The 20,260-nt window shown below is 35.9% G+C and overlaps 1 protein-coding gene across 3 annotated transcripts in view; it reads right to left on the reverse strand.

Moving 5' to 3' along the window:
* Nucleotides 1-4,433, reverse strand: part of LOC150107746 (proton-coupled zinc antiporter SLC30A5-like) — a 271,156-nt gene extending 266,723 nt beyond the window's left edge. Inside the window, exons 1-2 of one of the 3 annotated variants that reach the window (XM_090391508.1) lie at nucleotides 4,409-4,433; nucleotides 3,940-4,079 (exon numbers count right to left, since the gene is read on the reverse strand). The gene's annotated coding sequence lies outside the window, so the exon portion shown is untranslated. The other 2 variants (XM_090391507.1, XM_090391506.1) reach the window with 2 other exon arrangements.
* Nucleotides 4,434-20,260: the final 15,827 nt, after the last annotated feature.

Genomic DNA, 20,260 nt, shown 5'->3' on the forward strand with positions numbered 1-20,260 from the left:
TTGTTGATGATGCAAAGTTGAGTAGTGCAATAAAAAATCAAGTTTATGTTGAAAGTTTGCATGACGATTTAAATAAGCTGGCAAAATGGGCAAAAGGCAATGGATGCCAGTTCAATGTGGAAAAGTGTAAAGTTATGCATTTTGGGATTAAAAGATTACCAGCTGTGTACCACACTGATGGAACAGTACTCCAAGAGATTGATGAGGCTAGGGACTTAGGGGTGTTGGTAGATAGGGAGATGAAGTTCAGGGGACACATTGCTAAGGTGTCCAAGATTGCACATAGGATTACTTGGTTGTTGAGGAACACACTGACATCCAGAGATAATTATCATCAAATTCCTGACATGCACCCACAAGGGGTGTACAGGATATGATAGTACTACATGAAAAATTTACATCATTACTAACTTTTTATCCAGAGATAAAGAGGTTATTATTCCCCTTTATAAAGCGTTGATGCTTCCACATTTGGATTACTGTGCTCAGGTCTGGTCACCTGGATTGCTTGGAGATGAGGAATTGGTGGAGAGAGTTCAGAGAATAGTGACTAAGTTGGTGAGTGATGTAAAAAATGCTCCCTACATTGATAGAATGAGAGCTTGTGGATTGCAGAGGTTGGTTGATAGGCAGAGAAGAGGGGATATGATAGAAACATTTAAATTACTGAAAGGTAGGATAGATGCAGGGGAAATGTTTCAGCTGTGTGATAGTGATGGAAGAACAAGAGGTCATCCCTGGAAATTAAAGAAGAGTATGGTTAACAGGGGTGTCAGAAGAAGGTTTTTTGCCTAGAGGGTGGTGAATGAGTGGAATTCATTGCCTGACTTAGTTGTGAGCTCTTCGTCTATAAATTAATTCAAGAAGAGATATGACAGATATTGTTTTGCTAATTTGGGTCTCCTGCGATGAGTCTACTGACTCCATGGAGATACCCATAATAATAATAATGGTAATTTACTCACTTTATATAATAAAGCAACAGCTAAGCTGGATAAAGGACTTGCTTGGAGAAATGACTACACCATAACAATGCAAAACTTTTCAGTCATTTGGTGCACATGGGGTTTTAAAATGTGAAAAACTTTTTTGTTTATTACATTTTTTTCATTTTTATTTTTTGCAGGTATTTTAAAATTTGGGAAAGTTTACAGCCTAACAATGAATCAAAATATTACAATTTTAGGAACTCCTAAGGGATACATTTTTGGCAAGTGAATAATTTCATGAAGATCTGCAATTAATTGGCCATCCAGATCTGATGGCTCCCAACCTCTTCTTATGGGATTACCTGAAAGAAAAGGTGTATGTAAACAAGTTCCAGACAATCTAACAACTGAAGGAGAACATTTGTGCAGAAATTAGAGTAACTGCAACTAGAAATATTAACAGCTGTCATGGAACATGCTGTAGAAAGAGCCTATCTTTTTTGAAGCTGAAAATGGAAGGCATTTACTTGATGTGGATTTTCATAACTAATATAAAAATCTCCAGGTTCAATATTTCATTATAACACAAAAATAATAAAAATAATTAATAATAAAAAAGTTATTAAATGTTTAAACCCCTTTGTGACTTATGGACCACCCTGTATAAAATGGAACACATGGTACTGGACAGAAAGCTGTTGATATGGAGGTGACTGATTGGTTCTCCTGCAATGAGTCTTTGACTCGATAGAGATACCCATATAATATATTAACCTCCCTACCGGCCAATGTGGATGAAATAGTGACACCAAATTGCACTTCTCATCCATGTTATTCAATGGGTTTTAGAGCTTCGTATCCAGATTTAGCCCGACGTCTATAGACGTCGTGGCCGGTTGGGGTTAATGATATATGATGGAAAAGAATCCAGGAGAAGGTAGGTGACCAGTTGTGTGCCACAGAACTGTACTTGGGGGGTTGTTTGATGATAATGCCAAAATGAGGAGGATAATCATTAATAAAAAATTTATTAAAAAAAAGCGATGCAGAGATCCTGGAAAATGAGTGTAGTGTAGGTAAAGAATAATCACTATCAGTTTAGTGGGCCAAAGTGTCTCGAATTTCCACTTTGGAATGAAAGATTACAAGCTACATATTGCAATGATGAAAGTGCAATGCAGGGAATTGACGACAATACAGATTTGGAGTTTAGAGGGCATATTGCAAAAATGGGCAAAATAGTTCAGATTCACAGGTACAGATAATAGCTGGTTATTATCCCCACTTTCCTAAGACTTTGATATAGCCATATCTACACTACTTTGCAGATATGACTATATTACTTGGCTATATTTACAGATTTTGTCACCTGAGCAGACATCAAGATGTATGAAAAAGTGATGGAGAGGATCCAAAGGCAAGTAAGTGACCAAGATGGTGAATGTTCTACATAAGGACAGACTGAAGATTTGTGGGTTAGAAAATCTGGTTGATAGAAACAAATAAATTAGTATAAAATGTGATGCAAGACAACAAAGGTAAAGTAGCATCGACATCAGACCACAGAATCCTCAAAAACAATGTTCAATGTTATGCAACCATTAACAGTCAAAAATACATAATCAAGTATTAACTATAACTGAATGTTCAAGCTACTATGTTTGAGTAAACAAATGTCATTTTCAAAATACCTAAACGAAAATTACAAGGAATACCAGTTACACTCAATTAATTTTTTCCAAATAGTTGTCTAGATATCTTTAAATTTGTCTAAAGTATCAGACTATATACTTTCTGCAAGTATATTCTGGTAAATGACTACATTTTCTCTAAAATCTTTTAAGTCTGACCTAGGGAAGCTCTTCATTAGTTTAAAATTATATTTCCTAATATGCATTTTCCTGGGAAAATTTAACAATATTTCCATAATTTGCCCTGTTTATCCCCTTGACAGTTTTATTTACTTTAATAAATTCTCCTTTTATTTATCATATCTCTAAGCCTTGCATCTACAAATCAAAATTTTTCTTCATATAAGTAGTCAGTCATTCCACATATTTGTGTCTACTAGGAAAGTTCCTGCAAATTAATGTAAGAATCATGTTTGCAGTTCTGGTTGTCTTACTACTGTATATATGATTTAGAAAATTTTCCAATGGACTGCACTGTTTATTATTATTTTTTTATATATATTCTACTGTTTTGAGTTTACCCAAATGCTTACCCTTGGAGCTTTTCTATCCAGATAAATAACTTTGCAATTTAAACTGCTAAATCTTAATTGTTATTTCTCAGACCAATGAAATATATTTAAATCAGCCAGAAGCAATTGCTCTTGATCTTATTATTAACTTGTCTTGATATATCTGCAAATTTAAGACATTCAACTTTTAATTACCTTAACATCACTAATAAAAATTAAGAAAATTCCAACTCTTGTGGAACCTGAACTAATTATTGGGATCCAGTAAGACATAGCCAGTCAAATACCAATCAGTGCCTTATCCTTATTTCTCCAATTTGTAAATAAATTACAAATGCCCTGAGATCATAATATGCACTATATCTTGAGACTGAAAATTACAGTGAATGCCTTGAAAAGTTATTAAAGAGGTTTAAAAAGACTGACAATGGAAATTTTTTGAGTAATGACAAGAGGACAAAAGTTCACTCCTGGAAGTCACATAAGAGGTCAGCAAGGGCATATGTTTTTTTTTTGTGTGTGTGTGTTTGTGTGTGGAAGAGCAGCAAATGAGTGAAATGAACTGTGGAAAATGGCTATGCTTTCTCAGTGAATGTGTTCAGTACTGTAATGGTTATTGCTGACCTTGCAATGAGTCTGTACTCCATGGAGATGCCAGAATTATAATTACCAATTTAGTTAACTCTTATACCTTTATAAGCTTTTTTCTTACAACATATATCATTCATTTCACTCCAGATATATTATGAAATTTATTTCTAAGGATAAACTTAGAAATTCATAACACAAATATTAATGTTAACTTACCTGCTATATTTTGGTATTAATTTATTATAATGCTATAGCATCGTTAATTTTCCTTTAGGTGAATGCATCTCAAATCCTCCGATTCAGGAGATTTACTTGCACAGAAACCGCGTATTTCAAATTTCGAAACATTTGCACCTCTGAAAGTAATATACAAGGGCGTTAACTATAACTCACACTTAAGTTTCTTCAGATTATAAAAGTTTCAAAATATTGGTATAATGTGAGAATTCATCTTATCAGGATTCAAAAGGAAAATATTTAATTAGTAAAATTCAGCAAACTGCAGACTAACAGGAGTAAACATGCGGGTAAAATGTGATATGGATCAGCAGAAAAACAAGTACTCAGAGAGAGATAGATGGACAGATATCTAACAAGTGTGCCATAAATTACATTAAATCCAATTAATAAACTGTTTCTAATGCAAGGACAAGAGAAAAATGCCTCGAACCATCACAATACATACAGGCATATACATATCTGACATCCACTATAGAAAACAGCGCTCCCAACGCCACACTTCGGTCAACTCTATACTGTATCTCAAATAATAAAAAAAGATAATGAAATACTGTAATAATATTTGCCGCTCGTTGATAAATTTAAGCTCTCACCATATACTGTACTAGACATTCCGAATGCGATGATGAGAGGTATCTGCCTTTCGGCGTTTGTCTATATATTAGGAATTCCACCTGAGTACTAATGAAGGTCCAGATGAATCAGAATGAGCCGTCTCATTAGTAAAACCTAACAAAAAAAAAAAAAAAATCAGCTAACGCCGTTTTATTCCCGTATATAGGGAGTAGGCGAGGCCGTTTAGCCCTATCTAACTTTATTGGAGACTGAGTAGGCAGTTCAATCTCCACTGGTACCCAATCAGAGATAGCTGGCCCAAGGCTATAACTAATTAAGGGCACACAGTGAAGAGAGACGGCTCAACAAGTGCTGCCATCTCGTGATCCCTAACCATAACACTCGTATTCAATGGCTGAAATAAAGTGGGTTCTACGGTCGATTTTCTTGAGTTTACGGGACGAAAAACTCAAGTTTCCCGAAGGAAAAACTCACTTGCCCGTGCCAGAGATCGACTAACTTTGGAACCAGTTTCTAAGCCTTTTTTTGTACCGGTTCCAAAGTTAGTCGATCTCTGGCACGGGCAGGCTGATTTTTCAAGCAAATTTTTCAAAGGAAGAAGTGCGCATGAAGCTCTTCTTCCTTTTCATACTGTGCGGCATGGCCAAAGCTTTCGCAAAAATGACTGCTTGTCGACATTGATCAATAAAATTTAGGAACCAAAATTTTCTTCAGCACTTACCAAATCAGAAGCAATAATTACCAACGTTTTATCACCATACATATTGGGCAAAGTAAAACTTTGCCCAATATGCTCAAATTTTTCAATTTTTTCTTTGCTCAAATGTGCAAAACAGCACATTTGAGGCTATCTGATGTGAGATTGAGGCGAACAGGACAAAATATACAGTTGGTTGCTGCTATAGCAGCAACCAACTGTATATTTGTAACCAACTGTAAAATGTAAGGTTATGCATTTTGGAGTGAAAAAATTAGCAGCAGTATACCACATTGGTGGAACTGTACTCCAAGAGATTGATGAGGCCAGGGACTTGGGAGTGTTGGTGGATAGGGAGATGAAGTTTAGGGGGCACATTGCGAAAGTAGCCAAATCAGCTCATCAACTCACTTGGTTGTTGAAAAATACCTTGACGAGCAGAGAAAAACAAGTTATTGTACCTCTGTGCCGAGCCCTGATAAGACCTCATCTCGACTACTGTGCCCAGATTTGGTCACCTCGGTGCCTTCTTGATGGGGAGGAGGTTGAGAGGATCCAGAGGCGAGTGACTAAGATGATAGCAGGTCTATGGAATGAACCATATGAGAACAGGTTGAAGATTTGTGGGTTGCAGAAACTAGTTGATAGGCGGAAAAGGGGAGACATGATTGAGACATTCAAATTGCTAAAGGGATTCTATAGGATTAATTCAGATGATATTTTTGAGATCAGGACTGGTGGTGGGAGAACTAGGGGACACCCATGGAAGCTGGGCAAGAACGTGGTTAGCAGGGGTGTTAGAGCTGGGTTCTTTACTTTTAGAGTGGTAAATGAGTGGAATAGGCTGCCAGAGTCTGTTGTGGGTGCTATGACAGTGAGCGAGTTCAAGGCAAGGTATGATAGATACTGTGAGAATGTTGAACAGCTGCGTGAACATGATGTTTAGGGCCTCCCTCGATGAGTCTAAGGACTCCTGGAGTTACCCGTGGTAATAATAATAATAATAATAATAATAATAGCAGGCGATGGAAAAGATGATGGAGATAGTATGCATAGACAAATAGACTCAATGAGTGGAGCACATGTAATTATTATTGGGGGGATTATAGGTATCGCTAGTGTCGCAATAAGTAGGGGTGTGTAAAGGGGACTTCCATTTGAGATAAGCTTTTTGAAATAATTAATAGTATATAAGTCTGTATTCACGAGTAAGAGTTACTAAAAAGTTATGCCCTGGCACAGTGTTATTGGTCTGTGGGATTTTCTGTATAGGTGTATTTAAGAATTCTTTGAAATTACAGCTAAGTATACTAACCGGCAAAGGCAAGATGGTGGAGGCTGTGTCCATGCAGAAATTCAATTTCGATTTCAGGCGTTTCGTGAAATGTGAGGTGTGCTATACTCCACTGATTATATACGAGGGTGGCCTGATAAGATCTCAGCCTAACAATGAAAAAAACGAATTCAAAATTTCAAAATTATTTTATTTTTCAACATATTCTTTCTTAAGACTAATATATTCATTCCAGCGATGCTCCAGTGCCATTATCCCGTCCCTGTAGTCATATTCAGTATGATCTGCAAAATACCCCTCTATAGCTGCAATCACCTGTTGATTCAAAGAAAACGCTGACCTGCGAGGAAGAGTTTTAGTTTTGGGAAGAGCTAGAAGTCAGAGGGAACCAAATCTGGGGAATAGGGCGGATGTTCCAACAATTCATAGTGTAGATCACTTAATTTTCCCATTGCCAAAACACTTTTGTAGGCAAATGTATTGTCCTGATGAAAGATGATTTTTTTCTTCTGCAAACTGGGTCTTTTCTCAAGAATTTTTTTGTCTAGTCTGGTTAAAAGATCGGAATAATATTCCCCGGTTATTGTTTTATCTTTTTCAAGATAATTAATAAACACAATGCCTTAGCATCCCGAAACACCGATGCCATGAATTTTCCTGCTGATGGAACCGACTTTGTCTTCTTTGGCGCTGAACAACTGGCTTCTGTCCATTATTTTGACTGCTGTTTGGATTTGGTGTGTAATGGTGAATCCAAATCTCATCCATAGTAATAAATCTCATCCATAGTCATAAATCAGTTTTATTCTTGTTAAAACGTTCCAAGCACTGTTCAGAGATTTTCATGCGAGTGCGTTTTTGATCTGCTGTGAACAATGGCAGTACCCATCTTGCGCAAAGCATTTCCATATGGAATTCTTCATGAAAAATATATTCTACACGTTCTTTTGAAATGCCTATAGTCTCAGCAATTTCTCTCAGTTTGACTCGCCGGTCATCCAATAACATATCATGCACTTGATCAATGATATCTGGTGTTGTTACACCTTTTGGGCGTCCTTCATGTGAATTATCTTCAAGGCTGGTACGGCCGCCTTTAAACTCGGCAGCCCATTTCTTAATTGTCGAAAACGAAAAAGAAGAATGCCCTAAACTTTTAAGAACTTCGAATGAATTTCTTTTGGTGCTAAACCTTCTTTTACAAAGAATTTTATAACCGCATGATACTCAATTTTATCCATTTCAAGGATACAGACAACACTTTTGCTTCAAACAGCTGTATAAAACAAACTATTTGATAGAATGACTTACAATTTCATATGGATGCCTCAGACGGATGTTCCAACTTACAAAAAAAACATCTTGCCGATTGTGCTGCCATCTGTGGTCGAGGCCGAGAACTTTTCAGACCACCCTCGTAGACAAATTGTGAATATTTATGGGGGGATGGAAGGAGGGTGTGTGCGAAGTTTGAACTGAATGAGAACTTGAAGAGTGCCAATATGTTGATGACTGAAGGTGTTGGTAGCGAGTGTGCTGCGAGGAGGATGAGTGCTCGTCTGATAAAAATGGATGGTGTAAAAGAGCAGAGAAAATGTGTTAAAAAAGGTATCAGGAATAATAATAATAATAAAAGTTTTGAAAAAGAGAACGAGCGATGGTAAGAAAGATGAAAGTGATGTGAATATGACAGAAGTTGGAAAACAAGGTGCAGTTAGATATAAGGTGGCGAGCGGCGTTGACTGCAAACAAGCGCGTATGACGCAAGGTTCGAAAATTCGAAAGAATCAACGACAGTGAAAATGTGATGGAAGATTTGAAAGTTGATTTTGGTAAGATGAGGCAAGAGATGACATGGATGCGGAAGAAAGTTCAGAGAATTCGAGATATGTATAGAAGAGTGAAAATGATGAAAACAAATAATGTTGCTATAAAAGAGGTAACGAAAGACTCGCGAGTGGCGTTGTATGGTGATTCAATAATTAAAGGTGTGCTGGACGAGAGGATGCATAAGGTATGTTTTACTGGAGGTAGAATAAGTAGAGAGATTGAGGCATTAGATATGAGCAGTAAGCGAGCAAAAGAGTTGGTAGTTTTAATAGGTACAAATGACTTGACTCCAAACAATACACTTCTCCAGTGTATTGATATTGCCTTGAAGTCTTCTGATTGTCAGTTGGGGGCTGAGAGATCTTGCTAGTATTCCAGTGTCATCTGCATTATAGACTGGAACTGAATTCTCAGTACAATTAGCTATAAAATATCTCTTCAAGTTTTCAATAGGTGTACTAAATCTATAACAAATTTTAATAAAATTTTTAATTCTTAAACTTATTTAAATTTAAATAATTATTTGTTTTAAAGTTATTTACAATTTGGTTTAAAATTTATTGAAAAATATTTATTTTTATTTGCATGGATTTCGCATTATAGTTCATCGATAATGAAATTTAGATGTACATTTTAAATTATTTCTCACCAGTTCCTATAAAAATTTTCCGAAGATATTTCTAACATTTTTAGTGGTAAAAATATATAAATTTTATTATAAAAACAATTATCTTTCAGTAAGAGATGCATGTTTTGTTTAAAATAAAAACTAAAGTGGTGCCAGTCAATAAACCTGAACTATTAAATACGCGTACAGTCATAAAATATAACAGTCTCGTAATATATTACATTTGTCACCCTGTCCTTTTAGTTGGCATTAAAACTGTGAGACTCTCTTGAAAACTTCCCTTTACACCATACGTGTTATATTATTGCTTAATATTGTCTGACATTTATTTTTTGGTAAATTTCTCTTGTAATATGGATCGCTACTCTTTTATTTATATATCTTCTCCTTTTTCTGCTAAATTTCATCAAATATTTCTTTCTCTGAATATCCATGTCTTCTTATGTTTCTCCATTATTACCTTTCAAGCAATTAATTCCGCTTTGGTTGTCATTCTATCTTCTTTAAACGATTTTGTTTTCATTCTTTGAGTTTGCTCATTTTTTTCATTCTTATGAATCTGTTTTTATTATCATTCTTTCATTTTTTTTATTTTTTGCAGTATCAGTTTAAGGAAATATTCTGTCAAATTTTTATTTTGTCCGCGATAAGTCGAAGACAGACACTGCTCTGAAATTTTTTTTTTTTTTTACTTTTGTTCGCAAAGCAGTCTTGAAGACTTCCAAAATGCCATTCATTATGAATTAAAAAATTAATAACTTGAGTATTATTTTTTAATCCCGCACATTTTCTCCGAAGTATATATTTTCTCAGTTTGTTTGTGAATTTCCTTCTTCTTTATTTTTTTCCAACGCTGATCAATCAGAATGGGCTTCTTTATAAAAATCTATTTCATTCTTTAGCATGAAATAGATTTAGCATGAAATAAAATTTCTCGTGTTGGTTGCAATTTCCTTAAAGAAAATCTGCATTCTTAAAAAAAAAAGAAGTCAGTGCTGGATTCAGGAGAGTCGGATGACTATCGGTAGTCATTAATCTGTGATATTCTGGGAACTAGTTTATTTTCATTCTTTTCATTCTTTTGAAAGGGAAAAAAAAAACACTTAGTTAAGTATGCTATAAGAATTTCAAGATAGAACTGGTCACAAAACGAGGATGACATATTTAAAACCTCTCCTAAGAATTCCTTGAAATTGCTCTGATCTCTAAAACACTTCCTTTCTATTCCCCTTTCCTCTTTCGTTGATTTTCTAAAATGTGTGCTTCAGATTTTGATTTTGTTCCAACTGAAATCTGTTCAGTTCAGTCTATCAAGATATTAATCAAGAATCGAAAACATTGAAAACCATGCTGAACAAGCGGGCATGTGCTGAGGAACTGATAAGTAATTGGGTCGTGAGATGGATTCCTAACAGTAGAAAGACCGAACTATTAATTAGAAAAGGAATTGCTGTTCAGCCAAGTCCAGACACATTTCCATTTCTCTTTCTTCAATGTTCAATTTAGGAGTACCGAAAAATTTCCTGTTTTATGTTTCAATCACTTCTGAAATATTTCTATTCGTTTTATTCTCTTCCTCTGCCAGTAATTTCAATAATTCTCAACAAGAGAATATTCGTATTCATATTCGTTATTCATATTTCTTTCGTCATTTTTATGCCTCTGTCCTGTCTTCTTTCTTCATTCATTCATTGCTTGTATACAAAATATCAGCTTTATTCTGACGTGTAGATTGACAATAGTGGATGTGAGAAAAAATTTGTGTATTCACTGGGAGTCATACCAACTCATCAACTTCCCTCTGAAAATAAAAGGAACTGCCATTTACATGCCCCCCCCCCACACACACACACAGACGGAAACACACCCTTTCTGTACTGTATTTTGTCAGCTTTTCTTTGTTTCTAACATACTGGACTCAAAATCTCTCTACCTTCACACACACACACACGCACACTTTTTTCTTATTTTCTGTCAGTAATTCACTATATGAAAATGCTCATTTACGATGCACACATTTTGAATCACTAAATTCATTAAGCATACAGACAGAAACTGAGAAGGTAATAGGTACTACTAGTGTTCTTATAACATTTCCAGCATATTATCCTGCATGTGAAAAGAAAACGCGATTACTCTTCAGACAGATCCAACGCACACTTCTTATATGAGTTCATCCAGGGCCGTCGCCAGATTAGATTGTTTGCCTTGAGGCAAACAATTTAATATCATCCCTAATAGTTATAAGGCAAAAATATAAGAAAATCTCCAATTGCTATTTTGTTTTTATTAGAAGAAAAACATTAATGCAAAACGATTACATAATAATATTAATTAAATGTTTGCTTTTCGGGGATATCACACAATAAAACTGTTTATAAGCTTTTCTAAATTGAAATTATAAACTATGTTCTCCTCTATCGATATAGTTGCTAGACCAACCAATCTTTCTTGGGTTATTGCTGTTCGCAAATAATTTTTAATTCAGTTTAAGCTTGGAAAAACCTCTTTTCAAGCTTTCCAACTACTGCAATATGGCTGAACGAGCGCCCTTATTAAGCCGCACCATGAGGCAGGCTACCTCTATGCTACACCCTGTCGGCGGTATTGAGTTCATCAATTAGTTTTCATGTTCAACTCAGCTCGCTCGAAAAAACTCCCTTTACATTTTCTCCATTTCTCGAATATTTCAATAATATGTGTTCTAAGTAGACAAATGAAGTCGTAGAAAGAGTCTCGTGCGGAGAGCAAGCGACTCCTCAGGCGTCTCTTTGTACGTTTTCAAGTTATGCTTTTAATAGTACTCGAAGTAGATAGAATTATTTAGAATAAGTAAATTTTTTATATCTCATTAAAGTATATCGTAGATTGGTGACTGTTAAGTTCGCTGATGCTATGATCAGATACAACACTATCAAACTTCGTGTCCTTCCCTTACATACTGCTTCACGTAATTATCTCTCGTCAGTTGTAAAATTCTATTTTCTTCCCTCTCTGTGACCATTTTTACTCCCAGTATATATTCCCATAGTTGAAAACCCCATAATAATTATTCAACTTGCATATGCCAGTGCATGTCATTTACATTCTGTTAAATTGTGATTTGATTAAAGCAATATAAATTTCAATCTTTCATAATTTAACAATGCAGATCTAGAGAAGTAGAGTAGATGTGTGTGTGTGTGTGTGTGTGTCTCTCTCTCTGAGTATACTCTGATATAACCTTGTAAATTCGTCCAAGAGTCCATATTGTGCAGTTGCTTGCTAATTTTTATTAATATGTAACTGAATGAATGTATCAAACATTTGTTTAATTCACAATGCATTGTGATCTCAGAAAACTATCCATAACTGGTAAATGTCTAAAAATAATGTGATTCACATTGTGTTTTGTTACAATCGAGTTTGCGGTTGAAATGTCTCTGTCCATGTATACCAGTATCAATCAAGGTCAGGGTTCTATCATCTCTGTTCACAATGAGTTGCATATGGCAACTCAGTCACACCCTCCTGCTTGGGTGGGACAGGTCAAACTTGCGGACCGTTACAGTGGAATTCGAAAGGGAGTGTCACCCCAAAGTCCCGCAACGGAAATATGAGAAAGATGCTTCGCCCCCGCAATCGCATACCGATGGTGCAGGAGATGGGTAAGAAGAGAGGATGACCGTTGCGCCGTTAGAACCACGTGAGCGAAGGTTTGAAAGTTACAAGAATACCGTGGAGTACGGGAATTCCCGTGAGGAGAAAGCAGATAAAAGGGGTCAGGAGTAACCCGCTCGCTCACTTGTTCTCTTTTTCCTGGATCGAGTCTTGAGGAGTCTCCCGAGGTCGTAGGTCGAAGGAGAGTGGCGGAACCTCCACTACGGAGCTGGTCAGAAGTGCATGAGCAGAGTTGATAGATCTGAAGTACAGCGGACCTGCAGCCGAGCCAGTCATCCATAAAAGGAAGGAACCATGCACCTGTAGTACAGAAACACAGGATGGTCAACTACCAGGAGCCACTCAACGCGACTTTCTGCTAGGGAAGGAAAAGAGGACCCCATCGATGAGACCATTTCTCGGGAACACGACAGGCAGATATATAAGTAGATCAATTTCATTTCTTGTTGAAATGAAAATGATCTACTATTAGCCTCTTAACCACTGTTGTGGATGTATCAACAGCGGTTAAGAGACTAAATTAAGGAGGCTAAATTAAGGAGAACGATTTCAATGATAGCTTAAGATAGGACTATAGTGATTAAGAGATGAGGATCTTGATTGATGATACTGGTGATGATAAAGCTGCTGACAAAAATGTTAATGTGCAAAATAGTCAGTTAACGTTAAATACTGAACTGAGCATTACCTATTATGTTTAGCTGTGTAGCAAGAATTTGTTAATCATTGATATTGATCGTGATGAGATTGCTGATAAATGTTAATGTGTAGAATAGTCTGTTAACGTTAAATACTGAACGAAGCATTACCTCGTATGTTTGGCTGTGTAGCAAGAATTTGTTAATCATTGAAATTGATAGTGATGATATTGCTGATAAGTGTTAATGCGTAAAATAGTCTGTTAACGTTCAATACAGAGGTGAGCATTACCTCGTGTGTTTAGCTGCGTAATAAGAAATTGTTGGGTAATGATAAGACTACTGATAATTGTTGATGCACAAAACTATCTGGAGGTATTCAGTATAGAACTGAACATTACCTTGGATGTCCAGCGATGTAGTAAGGAGTTATTAACTAACGACATTGAATTTGTTTGGTAAAGAATGAATATGCCTAGTTAGAGTTTGATATTCCTAATTTATATGCATTGTATATATATATATATATATATATGTATTGTTCATTAAATTGTTTTTTCTTTACCCTAAATCAGTTGTCTATGTTTTTGGAATCTGATGCACCGCTTATAAAAAACAAAAAAGGGAAGAAAAGAACCTCAGTGGGAAGTAAGGGGGTAAGACCACAGCCACGTCTGCAAACTTAGAACCACAAGGGTAATTTTTCCTGTGATCGCTCCTCATTAATGCAATTTACATTATTCATTGCTCCTAGGAAGAGAAGTCAAAAGAGGGGCGGAAGAAAATAAATATCTTAGGACCGCTTGAGGAGTCGAACAGGACCTTATACATCGGAATTGGCCCTCCCAGAGGCAATTTTCTTGTGTCTCTCTGGAGTGTAAAGTGATTCAGAAGGAGGTCTTACATATAATGTTATGTCAGAGAAAATATAAGTGAGGTAGAGGTGTAACGATTCTCCACTGGATTTGGCAGCAACCAATTACATATTTCGTCCTTTAGGCCTCTATCTCGCACAGATAAGCCTCATCAGAATTTTTCCTCTGCATGTCTGTTCCCTTGATGTACAAGCACTTCTACTCTTTTTTTCAGTTCGAATGCTCTTATTAGCAAAACCGTCCCCCCCCCTTTTTTTTTGTCCTTTTTGAAAATACTATATCCTTTGTATTAATTTGCTATGACTACATCATTCTCGGTCAACCAAGTCTCACTGATGCCTTCATCTTCATGCTTCTGTTCTCTCATCCGCCATCTCATCCATCATTCTCTACAGCTTCCACATCTTCATTCGTACTCATACCGCGCTTAACATTAAATATTTTAAAAATACAGTCATCCCTCGACTTACGTCCGTGATGCCATAAGGGAATAAATAACATTTTCGACTACACTTTCGAGCAAAACGCAAGCGAAAGTAAAAAGTTTCTATTTAGTAAGAATGCATCATGCACAGCGGCAACAGCATATTCAGCGGCAACCTCTCTCTCGGCAGTCGGCACTTGTCTTCAACAGTTCCTCTGTTGATTTTGTGTTCTAGAAATAGGTTATTTGTGTATTTATCGTTAAATATTTCGCGATATTTTGTGCAACATGGCCCCTTACATGCTTAATCAAAAAGCATAGTGAAGAATCACAGAAAAAGAGGCGAGCAAGTGATCTTGAAACAAATTTGCAAGTTATAAAGCAACATGAAGCTGGTAAGCACGTCAATGTGATCGCACATGACTTCGGATGGTCTCATTCTACAGTGACGGCCATTTTGAAAAATGAGAATAAAATCGTAGAGGCTGTGAAAGGATCTGCTTCCATTAAATCGATGATAGCGCAAAATTTTGATATCATCTCTATTAACTATTGCTCTACCCAACTGTGCATCATCGGCAAATAAAGGAACAGTTCCTCTGAGATCCTTTCCTATTTACCGTTTGTAATCTGGTTTGTCAATTATACGTAACAGTGGTGAAGTCATCAAAACATCTAATATGTGTAATTAATTGTTAAGAAACTTTTGTTGCGTAAAACGTTTTCGTACTAGTACCCCTGATAATGTAGGTTTTACGACTTACGAAACGTGTCGGGTTTTAATTGCTTATTTTTATTAAACTCTTTATTTACATCATAATGTGCTCTCGATACCGAAAACTTCCCACAGAAATGTTATTTATTATTGCATTAAAATATAATGTAATAATAATAATAAAAAAATAACTTAGTTGTGTACCTAATACTGTATCTCCATGACGTAAGAAGAAATATTGCTGAACTTCATGAGACTGCAATACGGCAGAGGAAAGCGATGTAACTCAACTGTGGTCTGTCCTAATAAACTCAAAAACAAAACAACATCGAAAGCTATAATCGCGAACCAATAAGCTCTCGATGTTTAATCTCTTTTATCTGTTTTTATCTGTTTTATCTGTTTAAAGCTGCCTTCAGCATTTCATTTTCGCTTTTGGACTGTCTCGTTTTCTTTGCCTTTTGTTCACACGATCTGTTTTGAGTGTAATTTCCCTTGTAGTGTGCTTCCTTTGACCTTAGATTTATGACAAGTTCGCTGTTATTATTATCTGGTAATATAAGGCTCATTGAATAAATACATAAAAATTCATAGGCTTATTGAAATGAAACCAAAGAAAACTGACTAAACACTTGAATAATAGACGCTAATTGCGCTGTTTAATTTCAGGCTTCTCAGTTTCACGAACTTATATAGGATATTCAAATTTTCTTATGTTTTCAAGAAACTTGTATGCCACAGCGCGTCCGTATCATACATATTGGAGGCATTGTGGCTTCAGAACACCTTCAAATACGTTTGCTAGTAAAATTTATAGCTGTTGTTCTCTTGTAATGTATTTTTTTTCTCTCTCTCTCTTTTCATGTTATGCACCCTGCGAAGCACTTTAAGAAGGCGAAATTAGTTGTGCATTCAAATAATAAATAGTTTTTTTTTTAATTTTTATTTTGCTATCCCTCGTCTTCTAGTCATTAAATTTCTTTAAGGGATTAACGGCGGCGGAGGAGGAGGGTAATTACATGATAAAAGGTGGAATGCCGATGATATTTTGATCCATGAAAAATGCTAGGGTGGGACTATTTCACCGACCTCGGCTAGGGCGATCAAACGGTTATTCAATGGATCCCGATTCTGAGAGAGAGAACTAAATTAGTGGCGTAACCCTGGATCCAATAATCTATAAGACAAAAGTGAAATGGGAGAAGGTAAGATTTAGGGTGAGCATTTTGAACAAAATTCAAAATTCTGACTTATATTTCATCTCATTACAATAACCACGTCATAAGAGGGTGTAATGTCATGCTGCATATAAATTCGTTTTCCAGTTCATACATCCGTAAGAGTACATTCTTTTCCTGTAAACGACACAGGTTTACTATATCTGAGATCCGATATTATAATGAATATTTCCACATTTTAAAATATGAATTTTCCACAGAAGGCAGTGAGATACCAAAAGAAATTTTAACGCACATTTCGTAAACATTAGTTGTCGATGGCTAGGTTAGACTGTTGTTCATTTTACATTTTACTTCAAAACACATAGCATTCGCAAAGCATTATATTCGGAATATTATATTTAAATTTATCATGTGGAGTTTACACACCACGGCGCTTGGCCGCACGAAGGAAGACTTGGTTTCGAGTCTAGTCGGCGACTAGAGGAAATTTTTCTAAGCCTTTTTTTCGACCGGTTCCCGAGTTAGTCGATCTCTGGCACGGGCAAGAGGGTTTTTCCTCCCGGAAACTCGGGTTTTTCGTCCCGTAAACTCAAAAAAATCGACCGTAGAACCCACATTATTTCAGACATTAAATATATTGTGTTAGGGTTAGGGACCACGAGATGGCGGCACATTTCAGCCGTCTCTCTTCACTGCATACCGCTTAATTAGTGACAGCCTTGGGCCGTCTATCTCTGATTGGTACCAGTGGAGATTGAACTGCCCACTCAGTCTCCAAAAGTTAGATAGGGCTAAATGGCCTCGCCTACTCCACATATACGGGAATAAAAAGGCGTTAGATGATTTTTTTTTTTAAATTTATCATCATCATCAAATTCCTGAAATGGGTTGGCTAAATCCCAAATATACCCTCAAGGGGTGTATTTGGGATTTAGCCAACCAAATCGTATTCTTATTGGCTTCAACTATAAAGTAAAATGATGGTATTTAAATTTAATATTATAATAATCCGGAACGTATAATAATTTGTTAAAGTGGGGGGGACATTAAGAAATGCACTTAAATGATCATAATATACACTGCTCAAAACAATTAGGATATTTTAGTTTCTCTCAAATAATTATAAATTTCTGCAAATAATTATAACTGTTGGGTACTTTATACATGAATAAATATTTCTTACTTATAGATAGGGTTTAATTGATGAGATATTGTTTAAATAATCGATATTTATTAGAAATTTAACCAATTATATATTTTAGCATGAAATGATTACTTTAAAAAAAACGCCTTTGTTAATTTTTTATAGGGCGTATGGTCTCCATTAACAGCCAAAGCAGCGGTACATCTTGATTGCATGGACCGGATAAGATGATCAAACAGTTCTTGTGAGATATTTCCCCACTCTTCTGTGAGAGCAATTTCGAGCTCTTGAAGCAATCGTGGTGGCACCAGTCGAGCAGAAACGCGCCTACCTAAAGCATCCCAGGCATGTTCAATTGGATTACAATTCGGTGAATAGGCAGGTCAGTCCATTCGTTCAATACCTTCTTCCTCAAACCACTCTTGTACCAAATTTGCACGGTGTGGACGAGCATTGTCATCTATAAAAATGAATTCTTGGCCAATTGCAGCAGCATATGAACGAACTATAGGTTCTAAAATCTCATCGCGATACTTTTGGGCTGTTATGGAACCGTTTCTGACACAACAGAAATCAGTATGGCCACCTATACTTATTCCAGCCCATACCATCAAACTCCCACCTTGATGTTGGGGTCTTTCACGAACAAACTGTGGATTATTTTTTGTTCTGCTTTCACGCCATATCAAGATACGTCGGTTATCTGGTTGCAGATTGAACTCGTTACTAAAAAGTACACGAGCCCGATCCTCATTTGTCCAATTGCGGTGTTCCTGTGCCCAAATTCTTTGGGCTGTTTTGTGATTTGCAACATGATATCCTGGAATCCATGGCTTGGAGAGCCATGGATTCCAGGATATCATGTTGCTCTGCTATTCTTAACAAACTAATTGGTGGTAGGTGACACAAGTTTACAATTGAAGTGATAATTATGCATTGTGGAAGTGAGCGCAACAAGCCACGCTTTTATACCCCCCCCCCAACATGCTAATATGGCTAAGACACGTTTCGACAAGTCTTAATATGATTTTATACGAAACTGCGTGTTCTACACAGATATAATTATTTTGTATGTTAAGAATATTTTAAAATAAATGTGTTACATATGTGAATTATTTTTATAACTTTATAATTTACAAGAACACCAAAATATCCCTCCTAATTGTTTTGAGTAGTGTATTAATAAGCTAATTTCATTGCATGAATTGCCTTAAATTATATTCTATTTTTATATTTATAAATATATCATCAAAAGCCTGTGTAGCTCAGTCGAAGTATAAACGAGAATAGACTGATCTGATAATGGAACTTATAAATAGACTGAAATCACTATGTAACATATACCAACAAAAATAACAGCTCAAACAATTCAATAGGACAATTCATAAGGAAAATAGAAATTGAGCATGTGATGTTGTATTTTATTTAAACAGTGATTGTAAAAAAGGTGTCATAAGTATATTATAACGAGTAAATGAAAATGCCTAATAGAATTAGCAGCCTATGTACAAATTGTAAATAGCTGTATATATATATTTATTTTTAAATGTACACAGCTGCTGTTGTTGATACAAATAAACTCAGTAGAAGTAGCTTCAAGAAATGTAAATCAAAATGCTAATTAGAATAAGCATTCTATGTACAAATGTATATATTGTAAATAGTTGTATATATATTTATTTTGATTGTACATAGATGCTTTAGTGTTAATAAAAATATACTCAGTCGAAGTGGTGTTTGCATGAAGGAAGACTTTGGTTCAAATCTAGTCGCCAACTAGAGGAACATTTTCGAATCCTTTTTTTCGACCCATTCCAGAATTAGTCGATCTCTGCCACTAGCAAGTGGGTTTTTTTCTCCTGGAAACTGAAGAAAATCGACTGTTGAACCCACACTATTTTCAGACATTACAAATACTGTGTTAGAGGTTAAGGACCACCAGATGACGGCACTATATATATATATATATATATATATATTCATTTTTTTTTCATTTTTCTAAATTAACTGACTTAAAACCCGAGAATTATAACACAATGGCATTTATTTGAAAAAACGCAACATGTTTCGTCAAGAATGACTTCATCAGGCGATAAGAACATAGAAAGATATTAAAAGACACTGAAATTAACATTGATACACTCTAAAGCTATACAATTATAAAGCCATAATATTCGACTGTAAATTACGGTTATTATGAGCTTGAACTACAGTCCGAGTTAAAGTTCTATTGTTGTACACCTGTGCGTGTGTGGAATCACGCGATCTCCAGTATCTAATAGTAGAGTTGAAAGAGTCAGGCAAATTATAGCTAAGATTATAGTTCATATGAAAAGGGTCCAAGGTGATTTCTTTTGACTCGACAATGCGGCGCTCTACCTCATCATGGCAAATGTGTAGGTTTGAAGTTGAAGTCCAATTTATTTCATGTTGGTGGCTTTCGTTGTTCGTTTATTGAAAGCAGGACATGGCTTGACAGAGCAGTTGCTCTGGTTCTTTTATAAGCACTGTCGCGCTGGTGCTCTTCGAGACGTAGTAAGATAGATTTCTCTGTCTGCCCATAGTAAGGCTTTCCGCATTCACAAGTGACTTTGTATACACCTGGGAATTGTAGAAGGTTGTGAGGTTGTTTATA

This window comes from Typopeltis vanoorti, chromosome 4 (assembly GCF_054136105.1).
Source record: "Typopeltis vanoorti isolate ZY-2024b chromosome 4, IOZ_Tvanoo_1.0, whole genome shotgun sequence".
NCBI lineage: Eukaryota > Metazoa > Arthropoda > Arachnida > Uropygi > Thelyphonidae > Typopeltis > Typopeltis vanoorti.